Consider the following 16,274-nt stretch of genomic DNA (forward strand, 5'->3'; position numbering starts at 1 on the left):
TCCAAGTTGCAACTTCAAGAGTTTTCTAGGTTTTTGTATCAATAGAGAGGAACAACGGGATAATCAGTGCATACAGCTGTGACCTGTTTTCCTGACCCCGTGAGCCATGCACCTTAACTGTAGCACAACAGAGGGCCCCAAGGTGTGGACCACAGGGTGCAAAGGCGAGAAGAAGAGGCTGGAACAGCAGCTCTCTTTTGCCCTGTGTTCTTCACATATATATGGACTGTAGGAGACTATTACCCATACTATTAGATGTCTCTATTACGAAAACTCTCAATTTCCATTCACTCTAAATTTTCTTATATTAAACTATTGAACTTTCCCTTAGCCTCAACCTCTGATCCATGCTAAGCATGGCTTTTCTTTTTTTTTTTCTGGCTCTAAGATCTAAGCAGAGAATTGATAATCATCTATCAACTATTCAAGCTGTATACAGGGACATGTCGTTTTCTGTTCCTTTTTTTACATATATTATATATATTATGGTGAAGAGCATTTTTTATTTACCATTGAAAGGAAGACAAAGAGTCTCCCTAAGGGAAGAAACAAATTCCTAATATGAAAATAAAGTACTGGAGAATATAGTACTGATGCATTTATAAAGTGATAGATGGACATAGCATGGAAGAAATGGTGGAAAAAAACTTTTTCCTTGGTATCCATCCTTTGATCTTGTTGTACTGCCTGAACCCTACTGTAATCTGCTTGTGACATGTAACAGCTTCCTTGAGCACAGGTGCGTGTAGGCACTTATGTGCACTCAGCAGCACGATCTTCCCGACTGACACATAATTAGTTTATCCATATCCGTAACCTAAATTGATATTTTCCATACTGCTGCTTGATATACAAATCTGATACATACATACGCACACACAAAGAGATCAAAAATAATTGCTAAATACTTGGTCTACTTATCCAAAGTGAACTCCGGGCTGCTGGAGCTGTAGGACTACCTATATCCATGCTAAAGATGCCGGAAGGTTAAAGCGTGCATATTCCACATCAGACAGCCCTACTACTAAAGAAAATAAGGTAGCTCCATACATGTGGGAACATGAGTTTCAAGTTCAGGCTACAAACCTAGTGCAGAAGTCCCCCAGAGATCAGTCACTAGCTGGCTCCCAGGGTGGAATTTGGTTGCAGATTAAGCAACTTAATATGCAGTAATTATCTGAATTCCTATAATGGCCATGGGAAACCTACCCCATATAGTCAGTGATGCTTATAGAACTATTTGGCTGATATCTGAGAGGTGTCTACTCCAAGGTAAATTAAAGCATTTAGTTCCAACATCTGCATGGACTGGATTTTCATTGACTACAGTGGGAATCTGAATGGGAACAGGACTCTGTGGTTCTATGAATTTATACACAAGTATCTACACTTACACTTGTCTCCAGAAACCTCATTTAAGGGTTTTAATCTGGGGCACAATTCCATTCCAAATGGTAATATATCCCTTATCTGAGGAACCCTGCATGGAAGATTACTCGCTGAGCCAGAGGCTATGTCAGGATTATGAGACCATTAACATTTGGATGTGCACAGAGAATGAAACCTCCGGACTCACCAGTGAATGACATGCTGCAGATGTTGGCTGCACCAGTCCAAGAAGAGTAAATGCAGGAAGTTGCTCACTGCTGGACTGGACCTTCCAGAAGACTCTAAGAGGCACTCATGTGAGTAAGTATTTAAAGCAGAGTTCCTCAACATTTCCTTAGTTGCTGTGTTTGGCTGAGCTAGGTAATAGACTGACAGTCTGATCAGAAAAACAGTTACCAGTCACATATGGACCGCTTCAAGTGCGTGTTTTGGGAATATGACAGTTGCTGCTCAGGTCCAGTAAAAGACCTCACTGAATTTCTGGATGCAGCCTCAAGGACAACATCACTTTTACCTTCACATGTACACCTCAGAACGGTATCGCACGAGACAGGGCTCAGCAGTTGAGCAGCACAGTGCGTTTGGGCCTGTGATAAGTGTACACAGCAGCTCTGCACCTCGCTTACCATTGCAGCAAGACCTTCTGCAGTGGTCATGACTGGAGGTCCCAGCTGCTGAGCAGTCCTTCAACAACTGCAGTCCCACCGAAGCACCAGGACCAGTTCTCAGAGCAGTCCAGGGATAACTACATCTAGAAACCTACATGTAAAGAGTAGAAGACATATTTGAATTAACTAGTCCCACCTATACCCTTCCCTGCCAATCCCCTTCTTGCAAAAGAAAATATCATCAGTCTATGGTAATCACAACACCCACATCCTTATTAGCATAAGAAGAAAAAAAAAAAAAAAGAAAGGTGGATGCCCTTCAAGGTGCCCTTCTTAAGTCTTCTGCACGTTTCTTGCTGCTGCCCTAGCCATAAGAGGCCAGCCATCCTATTTCCTTGCCCAACGACGCTACTGCAGACTCCACAGCCACTGCCTGCAAGAGCCTTTCTCCCTTCAACGACACAGAGCCTGCCTGCAACAGTTCGATTCAGTGAGCAAAAGAGAAAAATCTTCTCAGGATTGGAGGCTCCTAGGTGAGCAACTACAGCAACTGATCCAAATGTTTCCCTTGTATCATGCGATCAGTGAGAATGTGTGTTTTCGTTTGCATTTTCACCCTTTGGTTTTCTGCATCTGGTAAATACTGGTAAAGTAAATGTTAAGATGTCAGCTCTCTCTTCTAGAAATGACTGACAGCCCCTAAGTGCTCTGGGCTTTTTATAACCAATGTGACTGACAGCTTTTAAGTGGAAGCAGTTCATGCAAGTTTCAAATGTTAGTTGTCTGCACGAATAACGTGGAATATTGGCTTTTCTTGTATCTATCTAATGGTATTTCCTTCTGCGTCGGCAGAAGCTCGAAACCTTAAGTTGTTACGAGGAAAAAAAAGTCTGTGTTCTCAGCTCTGCACATTTCTAAAGCTCTCAGGCTAACAAAAGGAAAAGTAAACTCATGCCTGTATTTTAAGTTCTCACATTTCAAAGCAGCATAGCAGCAAGTAAGTCATTTTTCTTCACATCAGGCTTGGCTAAGAGATGACATTGGCTTGCACAGTAACATTTCTACTTAATCATTTTCAAGCAGCCTGCACCAAAAACTTTCAAGAAATCCAGAAGTATTATTATTAGCCCATCAATGCACCCAATCAAGGCAGTTGGCAACCATGGTACTGAGTCCAGTATCTTTCTCACCCTGTCCCTCTAATAATGAAGGCAAACAGATGCCCTAAATATTATGCATAACGTTTAAGGTAAATACCAGAAATGCACATGCTACTTCACAAATAAAGGAGGCAAAATTAGCATTGTCATCTACAGTTTTGCATTTCAAATCCAAGCACAGGTGAAAGACAAAACAGTGTAGTTAGTGCACCAACAACTGGTAATTTAAATGCATTTATTTTGAATTGCAACAGATGAGGAATTTAAGTGCTGTTAGTATGCACGTTTCAACAGGGCTGGTAAGAGTATTTCAACTTGTAACAATTTTTCCAGCATACTACAGGAAAAAAGTCAGCCCGCTTCCCATAGAAAATTTAGGGTTCCTTTGCACCCGGCCCCTGTGACAGAGATCAGGTGAAGGAGCCCTCCTTTGACTCTTCCATGTCTCAGCACCGCTAACAACCGTTCTCCAAGAGAAAATACCCAGGCACTGCCCAACAGCAAGGGAGAGACAGACTGAGCATCCAGGGCACGAACCAGCCAGCCAGACTCAAAATGTGCAGCACAGCAGCATCTGTCCCCAGTGCTCTTTCCCCCAGATGACGCAGCCCTGGGGCTCAGGTGAATGATGCCAGATACACAGCATGGCAGAAACACAGACCTGCTCTTCAGTTCCCCAAGATTTTCTCTTTGTTGAGCTGGATGTAAGCCTAGAAATAACCTTGGGTGCTCAGGGAGGTGAAGCTCTAGAGTCACTGAAAATGACCAGTGGGGCACAATCAAGATTTTACAATGCCATCACCATAAAAAGATCACTGAGCAGCCATTAGGATATGGAACAGACCATTCCAAACTTGTAAGTAATGCATTCCTGTTAGTGTAGGACCTTTGGTTGGTTCTCCATGAAAGAGAAACCAGTTGCACATTAAATAAAAATCCACCTCACTTTCTTGGATGTAATGCAAGATTTTTTGTATTTGCCTTTTCTCATTCAGTTACATGACATCAACAACTCATGCTTTTTTTTTTTTTTAAGGAATTTAAGTGGTGATCATTTATTAACTGTACAACATAATCTACCTCAGAGAGTACTACAATTTCCTCTTCTTTTCAGCTTCTCATTTTTCTCAACTTTAATGCAGTTCTGTAAGATTTTCCCCTCTCCAGAGGACAGACAATAATCAGGTTAGATTGGTATCTTTATGACACTGACCTTAAAGTTCACTTCATTTTCCCTCCCATCCTCCCCAGCCTTCCTTAAGTTCTTTCTGATCCACTTTCTACTGTTGAATATCCCTAAAAAGAGAAACTGGAAGCAGATATATCATTTTACCTCATAATTTATCTGTGTGAAAAATAAACAAATCATTGCACATCAAATAAAGAAAATTACTTTAATCTTTAGTTGCGAGTCCATTCATTTCTTTTTCTTTTTATAAAGAACAAATTGCATCTTGAAAATCATACCCTGAAAAAGATTAGAAAAGGGCCAGAATGCTAGTTTTGTGTCCTTCAAAGAAAATCAAATGAACTCACTTAATACTGCTGAGAGAAATACTTTTCCAAGTTTTGGAGATCGGTGCTTTATTTACACTATATTTGGGTACTCTAAAGAGTTAAAAATATTTTTTTATATTTCCTTTGAGTAATTGATTTGAACACGTGCAGTAACATTGATTAATCTAAGCCCCATTACCTCCTGAAAAAGAGTTCTCTTTTTATGTGTGTATTTAAGGCTACAAGTTATGTGCCAAGGAGAGCTAGACAAAGTTCTACAGAAATACAAGTTCCTTTCCTGGTTTTTCAAGACCTTGTTCTCCCCACAGATGAGCAGCAGTAAAAAGAGGAAGAAATAGGTCTGCAGCAGACTGATTAAAAAAACGGAAAAAAAAAAAAAGAAAAAAGAAAAAAACAATCATGAAAATGTTCTCGCAAACAGCAGTTTCAGGTATTTACACTAAGCAACCTGAATTTACAATACTTTCAGTTTTAAATTCTTTCTTTCTCAAATCATTCCCTTCAGCACTAACATACACCACCTGCATTTTTAGAGGCTAGAAACCGTAATTAGGTTTGCACAGTATGCATTTGCTAACATAATGACATATTCATATATTTTACTTGCTGTATTAGAAAAGATGTAGCTAGAGATGATTTATTACAGAACATTCCACTTGGCATCTGTTGGACACATTGGATACTGCCAAGTTTAGCTACACTGGAGTTTTCCCTGACTCCAACTTCTGTTCTAAGAGAGTATTAGTAAAGTGAGGATTATACAGTTTGTGATGGGCATACAATGATTACAATGCAATCAGCAAGTAAGATGCTATTCTGAGACTGCTTCACTATCTGCAAATACAATTCTCAAAGAAGCCCCAGGAAATATGTCATGTGAAAAAGAAAATATAAAGACAGTTTGAGATTTTCACAGACTTCTACTTAATATAGCAGAACTGTGATTACAGAAAAGCCAGTGAGTGGCTCAGTATCAGAACATGAATTCCTGAGCCATAAGATGGGAGAATATGATGCTTAGCAAGTTCAACAATGTAGTTTCTGAAGTTGGGACTCTTGTCTGTTCCATGAGCACATAATGAAGCAGCACAACAACTTTCTAGCTAAAGTGCTCAGTAAAAAGAAAACATGCAAAGAAGTATGGTATATATGAATATGAAGTAAAGAAATCTATCCCTGTGTTGTACTGGAGCCATGTTGCTGCTTAGGATGGTTCTTTAGGCTCCACAGTATGTGGCTTTGGAGGAATGTAGGTTTGACTAACAGGCATCTTTTCAGGTTGCTTGAATGCTGGACAAAGCTTGTTACATTTTAGTTTTGTTCTTTTTGTTTGTTTTTTCTTCCATGAATCCCTTTCATTCTTCAGACTGAGCTTTATGTGGTGCAACAAAGCAGGCAGATCAGACTAGTTTCCATAAAGGCTGGTGACAACACTGCTTTCCTGCCTTATTGTGACTTTCTCACATGAAGATCTGTTGACTGTCATTTGGTATTGTTCATGGACAGTGACATTTCTGCACATTAGCAGGGTTACATAAAGGCTCTATGTCCTCCCTGACTCAGCTAGGAATATGTTGGTGGGACTGGAACGAGTCGGCCTATTCTGAACTGCTCAGGGACTGTGGGATTACGTGAAGAATGTCTGCAGGGGCTGAGAGACATAGTGCTTGCACAGGGAGTCAGGACTAACCTTTTTTTGGTGAATGCCTGGTGATGCGCTTAAGGTACTGCAGTAATTTTATGTTGATATGGATGATCTGGACAGTTCAGTAACAAATGCTGGTAATCTATAACCTTAACAGGGAAGATGATTCCTTTGCAGCCCGCTATGTTATGTAAAAGAAAGAGAGAATAAATATATAATTTAAGAAGGTATTAGCTAGGATTTCAAAACACTGATCTTCAAAACGTTTCTGCTTCCCTATTCTCTTCTGTTTTACATATCCCAGATCTGTCATATCTGTGAAAAAGGAAATAAGCGTAAAATATTCCTGTCCTTTGGGAAAAATTGAGTTAGCATAATGTAATATTCTCTAGCTAGCCGTCAACAGCTATAACAACTCCTTAGCTGTAACAGCTTCCTGGTGTACTTTTTGAGGGACTCTTTCTTGAGCTGACATATGCTAATGATGATACCTATGCTCAGGGCCTCTAGAACTTAGGTTTTAAGTGGTAGATAACTTAAGCTCTGTTGCATTTTGACAGGCCCTTGAATTATATGCAGTTAAACCCCAGTAACTGAATGCAGTGATTAATACAAGTCCAAACTGTCTCTTTAGAGTTACATTTTCCTTACAATGCATCTCTCCATTGAAGACCGTGTTGGATTTTTTTGTTGTTGTTTTAAGGAAAATTCCTGGGGAGCTCTCAGTCCTCAGCTAGTGTGAATGAGACTGGTCACACACCTCTAAGCTACAGTTCAAGGATGTGTGCAAAAGCCACAGAAGTACCACTGTATCTGGTAACAGTCAACTCGCATCCTCATATCTACCTTCAAAGCTATAAATGCTAGGAACAGGCTTTTATCCATTTATTTATCCTGTTGCTAAAGCCACGGTGGTTTATCTAAGGACATGAAAAATGTTTGTTAGTTGGATCTGTGTTGCCAGAAGTGAACTTACATTTTTCCTAGGTACCCAAAGCTGGTCTAGCAGAAGACATCAGAACCTCAAATCTTCTGAATTCTGACGAAACGAATGGCAGGTGCCAAGAAGGAGGCATATTTAAGCAGAGGGATGAGAACAGAAACAGTAGGGTCGGACAAAGTTAACAGATTGCATCTAGGAGAGCAAGAAAAGAATCACATGCTGTTCTGGATTAGCAGAAAGACCACAGTCTCACTAGTTACAAGGCTAAGGAAAGTTGGGTTCAGAACAAATGTGGTGAATTAGGTAACAGAAAATGGCTCTTTGGCCCGAGTATGGAAAGGAAGAAATGTTAAGTGAAAATGCCTTCTTTGGTTAGACAAACTCTAAACTTATGTTTAGAAACCAAGCAAAGGAAGCATTTTGGTCTCAGCTGAACACTGTGCCTGTGGGTAGGCCCATTTGTTTATTTTGCTGTGAACCTTCCAACATCCCCTTTGCACAAATCATCTGGCCTTCAAACTCTCGGGCACTGTCCTCTCTTCAACCACGGCTCGCCGGCTCCTTCACAAAGCTCTAGGCCTATTATATTTCAGCTTACTTGTCATAAAGCCTAATGAGCTGTTTCAATAGCTTCCTCACACTTGAGAGTTAGTTAGCTTTTAATGCTTCCTCACCCTTACTTAAAAGGGACTGTTATTGGAAAACCTAATACATTCAATATGACAGGGCAGGGTTTACAAATCTAGTTGTCTGGTTTCTATTGACATTTAAAAACAATGTTAGTGACAAAAATATAATTATTCCTAAATGATGGAAACAAGGAGCCAGGCGTACTGAATGAACTCTTTTTGAACCTCTATTCATTTCACTTCAGATCTTGGCAGAGGTTTTGCTGGTTTCTATTTTATCCTAACCAGTTTATCCATGTTCCAGACTCTGTATGTTCTGTGGCTGTAAAGCTTTCCTGAGGAATTCACCCACTGCCACAGAATTGTGCTGGAGAAACCCAGCATGCCTCTAAAAAAATAAGGCAATTGTCTTGCTCTCACACATACAGATAAAATTGAGAGCATGCACCGAGCATATGCTGACAGAGAGCTCTCTCCATCGCTTTTCAGGCTGCCTTAAATTGCAGTTCTGAAAGGTGTGAACTACCTCATTTATCTCAGTTGGGGCTGGAAGGATTCCCCTTTTCCAGTCTGTAGAATCTGCTGATTTGTACTGTGCCATGGAAATTCAGCATTTTTGCTTCTGAATTCCCTGCTTTATTGCAAGCTTGTACTTTATTTTCTTCCTCCTAACTTTGCTGGAACACACCTAGAGCTTCCTCTTCCTCTCTTAGTGCAACAGAGACAAATTGAAACACAAGAAACACCATTTAAACGTTAGAGAAAACTTTTTTTTTTTTTTTTTTACTCTGAGGATAATTAGACAGTGGCACAGGTTACCTAGAGAGGTTGTGGAGTCCCCATCCTTGGAGAAACTCAGAACATGGTTAGACAAGGTCCTGGGCAATCTGCTCTGAGCAAGCGTGCTTTGAGCAGTAGGGATGGACTAGACGATTTCATGTGGTTTCTTCCCACCTCTGCCATTCTGTGACTGAATTTCACCATGGAAGGAGATGGCTGCTCTATTGTAGCATTTGTTCTTCCTGCATGGTTCCACGGACACCTCCAACAAACACCTCGGGACCCTAATTAATGCATACAGGTCAGGTTTGCAGGTGTCAGCTTACCAATTGATATATCGCCCTATTGTAGCTGGGGAATGATACGACAGCAAAGCCCCAAGAAACCTTTAAAAACACTCTCCTGACTATATGGAAGGGTGCTAACAGTTTATCCAATCTACCTGGGTAAGAGTCAGAGAGCTGTCCTGATGAAAATCTTCCATCTCCACAGCCTGAAAGCGTTTCACAGAGAGGAAGAAAGATAATGGAACAAAGTTGTGTTTTGGTGCAGAACGGCTCAATACAGAAAGATGAGAGGGTGCTCACAGATTTCAGAGCAGCAATGTGTCGGTGAGGAATGTGTAGGTCCACAGACAGCTATCTTGACTGGATTCATTTCGAGTTCTTCATACCTCTCCATAAGACATTCTGAGACTTGCGTAATGACAACACAAGACACCTCTATCCATTTGCAACTCCACATCCGTTTGTTCTACCACCTTTACGTTTTGCCTTATAGTCAGGTGGGATTTGTGCTGGACAGACTTAGCCACCTAAAATTTAGAAGCTTAGCATCAGCTATTCATCTGGGCTCCCCTCACAACAAATCAATGAAACAGACATCTCCTAAGAACAAGACTTCACTCTCCAGGATAAGTATTTCAGACAGGTAGAATAAACAGAGCTCTAAAGAGGGTTGTTCTCCACTGGTATTAAAGGCAACCTAGACACGCAAATTTTAGGTACCAAAAATGATTAAAAGGCATTCTGGTAAGATTACAGGTTTTTTTTTGGAACAGCACTTCCTACAATGGGAACTCACCTTGTTAGTGTCTCCCCTTGCTGTCATGGTGTAAATGAGCATGTAGAGTTTTCTGTCCCAATTGATGTTTTTACGCTACCACACAACACTTTTCTTCTGGCCTGAAACAATGCAAACTAAAAAGCAGATCATCAATTAAATGCTTGAGTCTAAGGACAGTGCAAACAAATATTCTGATATCTGTTTTTGGTTGTAAATGACAAAATGAAAGCAATGGATGGTCACCACGTTTTCTACCATCATCTAAGAAAATGCAGGTATGGATCACAAAATACTTCAGAGTCACCATCACAACCTTCAGAGTGGACCAAAGAAAATTCAAGATATGTTTCATTAGCAGCTGAAAGTGAAATGGAAAAAAAAAAGCCATTAAGAAATAAAAGCTACCTGTGAGGTACTGTGACAGCAGAAGCTCCCAAATTGAACTAAACATGAAATTTGCTGGAAGAGTAGGACACCAGTAAGAGTCAGAAAGCTCTGGGGCTGATTTTGTCTGTTATGCACTGACTTGACTCCAGCAAATCTTTTATAACCTCTGTGCCTTTGTTTCCACATCTGTGATTCAGGTTACAACCTGCAACATTTATCACACAAAGATACAGAAAAGCTTAAATGTTTTTTGAGATTCAAGGAGAGGCTCGAGAATTACAGTTACAAAAAGCAAGCATACTTGGGAGATTATCAATAATGCCTCCAACCACTATTTCACCATCAGGAAGGACAGCCTCCAGGCACGAGCCCGTGTAGCTGAAAGTGAAGCAACATGCCCACAAGCTCATTGCTTTGTGGAGCCTGGAACCTCTGGTTGTTTCCAGCAACGCACACAGACTCCCTGCAGTACTGGGCTATTAATCAGTGCCTAAATGTGAAACAAAAAAAACCACACGTGTCCAGCCTTCACACAGCTGCAACTTCTTCCACCTAAACCCCAGAGGTCTGATAATCTCTTTGATTTGTAGGAACATGCGTTCCACAAGCAACTAACGCATAGAGGAATGAAGTGCAGGAGTACCCAACTGCCCACAAACACTCAGCCCATAGCAGGGCCAGGAATTCAGCCTTAAAGGACGTAGCCTCACTGAGGAATTATGCAACACGAGCAAACCAGTCACCAAGAACACCGAAGATGAGACAAGGAAACACATTTCACCGGAGCATTTTGTGTTCCTACCAGTTTAACCCTCATCTGCACACAAAGATAGTAAGAACAATAAGGTACTTCAGCTACCCTAATAAAGCACTGCAATGTAAAACACCAAGTAACGGAGCCCTTAACCTAGATTAGGAGACTGACTTCCTTCATACTTCCAAGAGGGAAGCTGTCGGTAGCATTAGCATTAACTAACACCACTAGGAATTTTGTCCTATTTATGGCAGGCTGTCGCATTTTCACTACCTGTGCAAAGCCAATGTAGTCAAGCCACGGGAAATACAAGAAAGTTACTGGAATTAGCAAGGGTGTATATGTTTCTGGGTTTCTAGGAAGGCTGAAGTATGAAAATTTCACAGATGTGGGGACTTTTGACAGCATTCCAGTTGAAACAAACTTGCAACAAACCCTGCGGAGAGGTTCATTCAACAGGATGAGCTAACCAAGAAAACACTCATTTCTGGCTAGTTGCATCAATATTAGCAGCAGCTGTGAACTCAGTAAACAGCTCTGTTTTCTGGTTGTCAGAGCTGCTAAAGCAGATGTGAAACTCATCAAAAATAGGTCACAAGCAGAACATGCAAGGGAATGCATCAGTATCAGAGTGATCTGAGAATAAGCAACGCTGGAATATCTCAGTAGCGTTTATCACCCCAAACCATACCTAACACCGCACGGCATCCAACAATAGGCTGCTTTCATCTGATTGTTGTGATAGGACCTTCCACATACCGCGCTGGGTGAATGAGGGTGTGGTGCTTCCAGCAGCGGAAGCATGGGACAGAAGAAGAGATACTGAATTACACTCTGCTTTCCTTTGAATTGGATTTTCTGAGAGAAGTTCTCATTCTTGTCTTTCTTCTATAATTATCCCAGGCTAAGGTATTGCAACGAGCCAAACATGGAATTTGCCTCAGTTTATTTTATCTTTGCCACTACAAACAGATTACAAGTTCGCTCTGTCCGATAGGCAGCCCTCCAGCAACAGTCAGCCCTCCATGGACAGGAACCGTGGCCAACATAGCAATTACTTTTTTTTTTTCTTTTTTTTAAATAAAAAAATAAAAAGCCCATGGGACCCAATTCCTTGGAATTCCGCCATATGGAAATTCACTTGGATCTATTTCTAGGACTCTTGCAGCACTTAAAGCACTTAACTTCCTTTATTATCAGGTATATAAAGGAAGAAGATTTAACTCTAAAGGGTGCAGGCTAAGAAAAATAACGTACTTGGGCTACAACAGGACTAAACAAGGAACCTACGTGCCCTGTTACTGCCCTGCCAAGGCTCCACAGCCAGCCTTCACAGTGCAGGTGTGACTGGCTTGGGCCAAATGCCTCCGACAAGCTGAGTCGAAGTCCCATAGCCTGAAGCAGACTGAAATACTTCCCCAGTCAGTCAGTTACCAGGTGAGGACAGACACTCTCCCTCCTCTGGTTGGTTTCACTTCCATTAGAATGGCAGGTTTTACCTCCGAGACCTAATGAGATTAGATAATCAAGCACTGATGAGAAGGAACTAGTCACACACACCTAAAAAAGAAAGCTATTGTTAGTCTGTAAGTATTAATGCCAACTCACATTTAACTGTGAGAAAACAGGTCTTCAGGAAGGGTTCAGCAAATATACCCCTTCATGTAAGTAGCAGCAGCTCAGAAGACATTGTTTAAACACAAATGGTAAAGAGACTTTATTATTCATGTTCCAAACCAGCAGCCAGGCTTCCAGAACTTCAGAGGCAGAGAGGAAAGGGAGAGGGGAAAAAAAGCTCACATCCAACTTAAAAGGAATCCTGTAACTTGTGTTCACTTGGAAGCCTTTGCTGAGGCAAATGCATGTACATTTCAGCATGGATTTCTTACAGCACAGAATTAAGGGTGAAACACGGTAGCTGATTGCCATGTTAAAACCAGTGACATAACTATTCATAATAATAATGTTTAACTGACAAAGACTCAAGGCTTTTTTTATTAAAAAAAAAAAGTGAGTGGCTTTTATTATTGTTGTTCATCTAAACAATACCTCAAAAATAGTCATATAGCCACAGTTGTAAATCTTGGAGGTCTAATCGTGATGCTGCACTATACTCTTTAGAACTCTTTTCTAGAAATGGAGACTGCAGAGGGAGAACAGAAAAACATTACTTTCCTATGGGGACGTAAAAGTAGCGTTTCTTTCTTTCAGAAGAAATCAGGCTACGCACTTGCCTGAGTTTCTTGGCCAGAATGCTCCCTCTCCTCCTCGTGGGGCAGCACGATAAACACATCTGGCTGCTGCTTGTTGACTGCTGGGGGTGCTTTCGTTCCAGGGGTGATGCAAGTTTGTAAAGTAGCATGGATGGACGGAGACAGGAGCCAATTTAGGCTTTTGTTGACAAAGTGTTTGAGAAGACATCTTCTGTCCCTATAGGCTGCAGTTCAGGGGTAAGCTCTCATTTCCAAAAACTGAGTAAATAGATATAACGCAGACACGCTGGATGGTAACTATTTCTGAAAATCCAACAGAAGTTCAGTTTCCAAATGTTCCATATTTGTAGGATAAAGATGAAAACTCTGATCTTTGTAGTTTGAACTTGTCTACTTGGTTTACGGTTTCTTTTTGGCCTGAACAGAACTTTTACGTTATATGAATTCTGATTTAATCCAGCAAACTCAAATAAATCCCAATGCAAACATGGGACTGTCAGCTCTCGAGGTTTGGCTCAGAGTTCGGGGCTTTTGACGCTTGAACTCCGGTTTCTCAAGTTGCTTTGAGACGCATTTTTGCTGGACTCGAAATGAATTCCATTAACTCCTACCCGGGATTTTTATTGACTTCAGTGACAGAGAAATCCTTCCACAAAGATAACTCATCAACCGTTAGTCATCAGATCCTCTGCTACACTCAGATACTGAGTTACCTTTTGTACTGCAATCTGTTGATAGACTGTTTAAACGGGCGCTTACCCCTGCATTTCCACTAGTTGCAGCATGTTTTGAAAATTGGAAATGGCTTATTTCAACTTGCCTGCAATGATCTCTGTATGTCTGGTAGGAAGCATAAGGAAGTGAATGATTAATCACATTCTTCCTCGTAATTTAGAAGTGTCAATGAATGCCAGGAAACATTGTAATGAGTTATTTTTTTTAAAAAAAGCAATACATTGGAAGCCTGACTGTAGCTTTCAATACAAGCAAGGTAATTACATCTAATTTGATGTTACTTTTTAAAAAACAGTATATTTAATGCACTGCCTATATTTGTGTGCAAAATCATAAGCTAAGCACTTACACCTATAGCACAATCATTCATCATCACAGCAATCCCAGTAGCTTTACCTCAAAATTGGTAATGAATGTGGACAGGCAGACAATTGGTCTTCCATATACATCTTTCAGCCTCCCATCTACTGAGCAGCACTGTCCTTCAAAGGCTGACTTTGGTGCAATAAGAAACTATGCTCCTACTTTTTGCCATCTTTTTGAAACACAGGATTGTGTAAAACAGTTCTGTGATGTTGTTCACAGAGTCTTTTGGACAGAGTAGAAATTTGCACCTTTGCACATCGGAAAGAACGTGCCACACCTTTGATTCCTTTATTTTGAAAGCCTCATAAGCTGCTAATTACATACACCAAGAAGCTGTGAATGGAGGCTGAGGTTTCTCTGGAATGGTTTAGAGAGAGCGTGTTGCTCTATTGGCACACTATGTGACATTATAGCATTTACAGAGTTCGCTTTGATTTCAACTCTAACTCACGTAATAGAGGAACGTAGTGAGTCTACAACTATTCTCATCCAAGTTCACGGGAGTGTCCATATTGCAAGGGTATAGGAAATGGATAGCTAAAGTAAGTTAGGAGAAGCTGTCTTTAGAGCACCTCTTATGACTCTGTGCCTACAGAAGAGAAAGCAATTTTATTATATACAGTAACTATCACTCTTCAGCAGTCCTCGTTCCCTGAAATAAAAAAGAAAGCCTGGAACAAGGAAAACTCATCCTTGGTGGAGAAGGACCAGCTTAGAGAGAGCACTTAATCTGGGCATGCACAAATCCATGGGCCTGATGGGCTGTGACCACATGTGCTGAGGGATCTGGCTAACATCACTGTGAGGCCACTCTTAATTATCTGTGAATGGTCACAGTGACTGGGACGGGGTCCTGAAGAGAGGAAGACAGCAAATGCCACTTGCCTTCAAGACAGCCCAAAAGGCAGATCCCATAGCATCATCACAGATAAGCTGACAAAGTATAGGCTAGATAAGGGTATAGTGAGGTGGACTGCAAACTGGCTGACTGTGACAGCCCTGGCATCAGTGGCACAAAGTTCAGCTAGAGGCAAGGCACCAGTGTTATATTCCAAGGGTTGATACTTGGGCTGACACTGGCTAATATCTTCATTAATGACATGCAAATTTGGACAGAGCACACCCTCAACAACTTCACAGATAATACAAAGCTGAGAGGAGTGACTGATACAGCAGGGGGCTGCCCTGCCCTTCAGAAGGACCTTGGTCTGGAGAATTCCTGTGAAGCTCAGCATCAGGAAATGCAAAGCCCTGCATCTCAAAGCAGGTACCACTGCACACCTGGGGCCACCCAACTGGAATGTAGCTTTGCCAAGAAGGACTTGGAGGTCCTGCTGGACAGCAAGCTGACCATGAGCCAGCAACGCACCTTTGTGGCAAAAAAGGCCAACAGCATCCTGGGCTGCATTAGGAAAAGCACTGTCAGCAGGCTGAGGGAGGTGATCCTTGCTGTCTACACACCACTGGTGAGGCTCTACCTGCAGTGTGTGCCCAGTTCTGAGCTCTCCAGTACAAGAAAAGAAAAAAAAAAAAAAAAAAAGATAAGGAATTTCTAGCATGAGTATAGTGTACGACTGGATGATAAAGGGACTGGATATAGAAACTCTACTATGAGAGAAGGAGAGAGCTGGGACTGGCCAGCCTGGAAGAGAGATGGCTCAGGGGGATTGTATCTATGTGTATAAATACTGGAACAAGGGAATGAAGAGGAGGGAGCCAGGCTCTCCTCAGTAGAGCCCAGCAACTGTACAAGAGGCAATGGGCAGAAATTGAAACACAGAAGACAGCATCTGAACACAAAACTTAAAAAAAAAAAAAAGGCAAAAAAAAAATCAGAGGGCGGTCAAACAAGGGGACAGGTTGCTCAGAGAGGTAGTAGAGTCTCCAGTCCTGAAGATATCCCTGAAAAAAGCTAACTGGATATTGTCTTGGACAATCTGTTCTAGGTCGCCCTGCTTTGAGCATGGGTTAGACTATATGACAGATGTCTCAACCTAAACATTTTTGTGATTCTCTAATCTCGTTTTAGAGGTTAGATGTGATGATTGATCCCTGTGTTTTCTAGAACTGCTTGAAATAATG

The 16,274-nt window shown here is 41.3% G+C and overlaps 1 long non-coding RNA gene across 1 annotated transcript; it reads right to left on the minus strand.

Moving 5' to 3' along the window:
- Nucleotides 1-378: 378 nt before the first annotated feature.
- Nucleotides 379-9,915, minus strand: LOC121066042. Its single transcript, XR_005817474.1, has 2 exons — nt 9,756-9,915; nt 379-2,148 (listed from the first exon to the last, which is right to left on the minus strand). It is a non-coding gene; the product is annotated as an uncharacterized LOC121066042 (long non-coding RNA).
- Nucleotides 9,916-16,274: the final 6,359 nt, after the last annotated feature.

This window comes from Cygnus olor, chromosome 2, assembly GCF_009769625.2.
Source record: "Cygnus olor isolate bCygOlo1 chromosome 2, bCygOlo1.pri.v2, whole genome shotgun sequence".
Classification (NCBI taxonomy): domain Eukaryota; kingdom Metazoa; phylum Chordata; class Aves; order Anseriformes; family Anatidae; genus Cygnus; species Cygnus olor.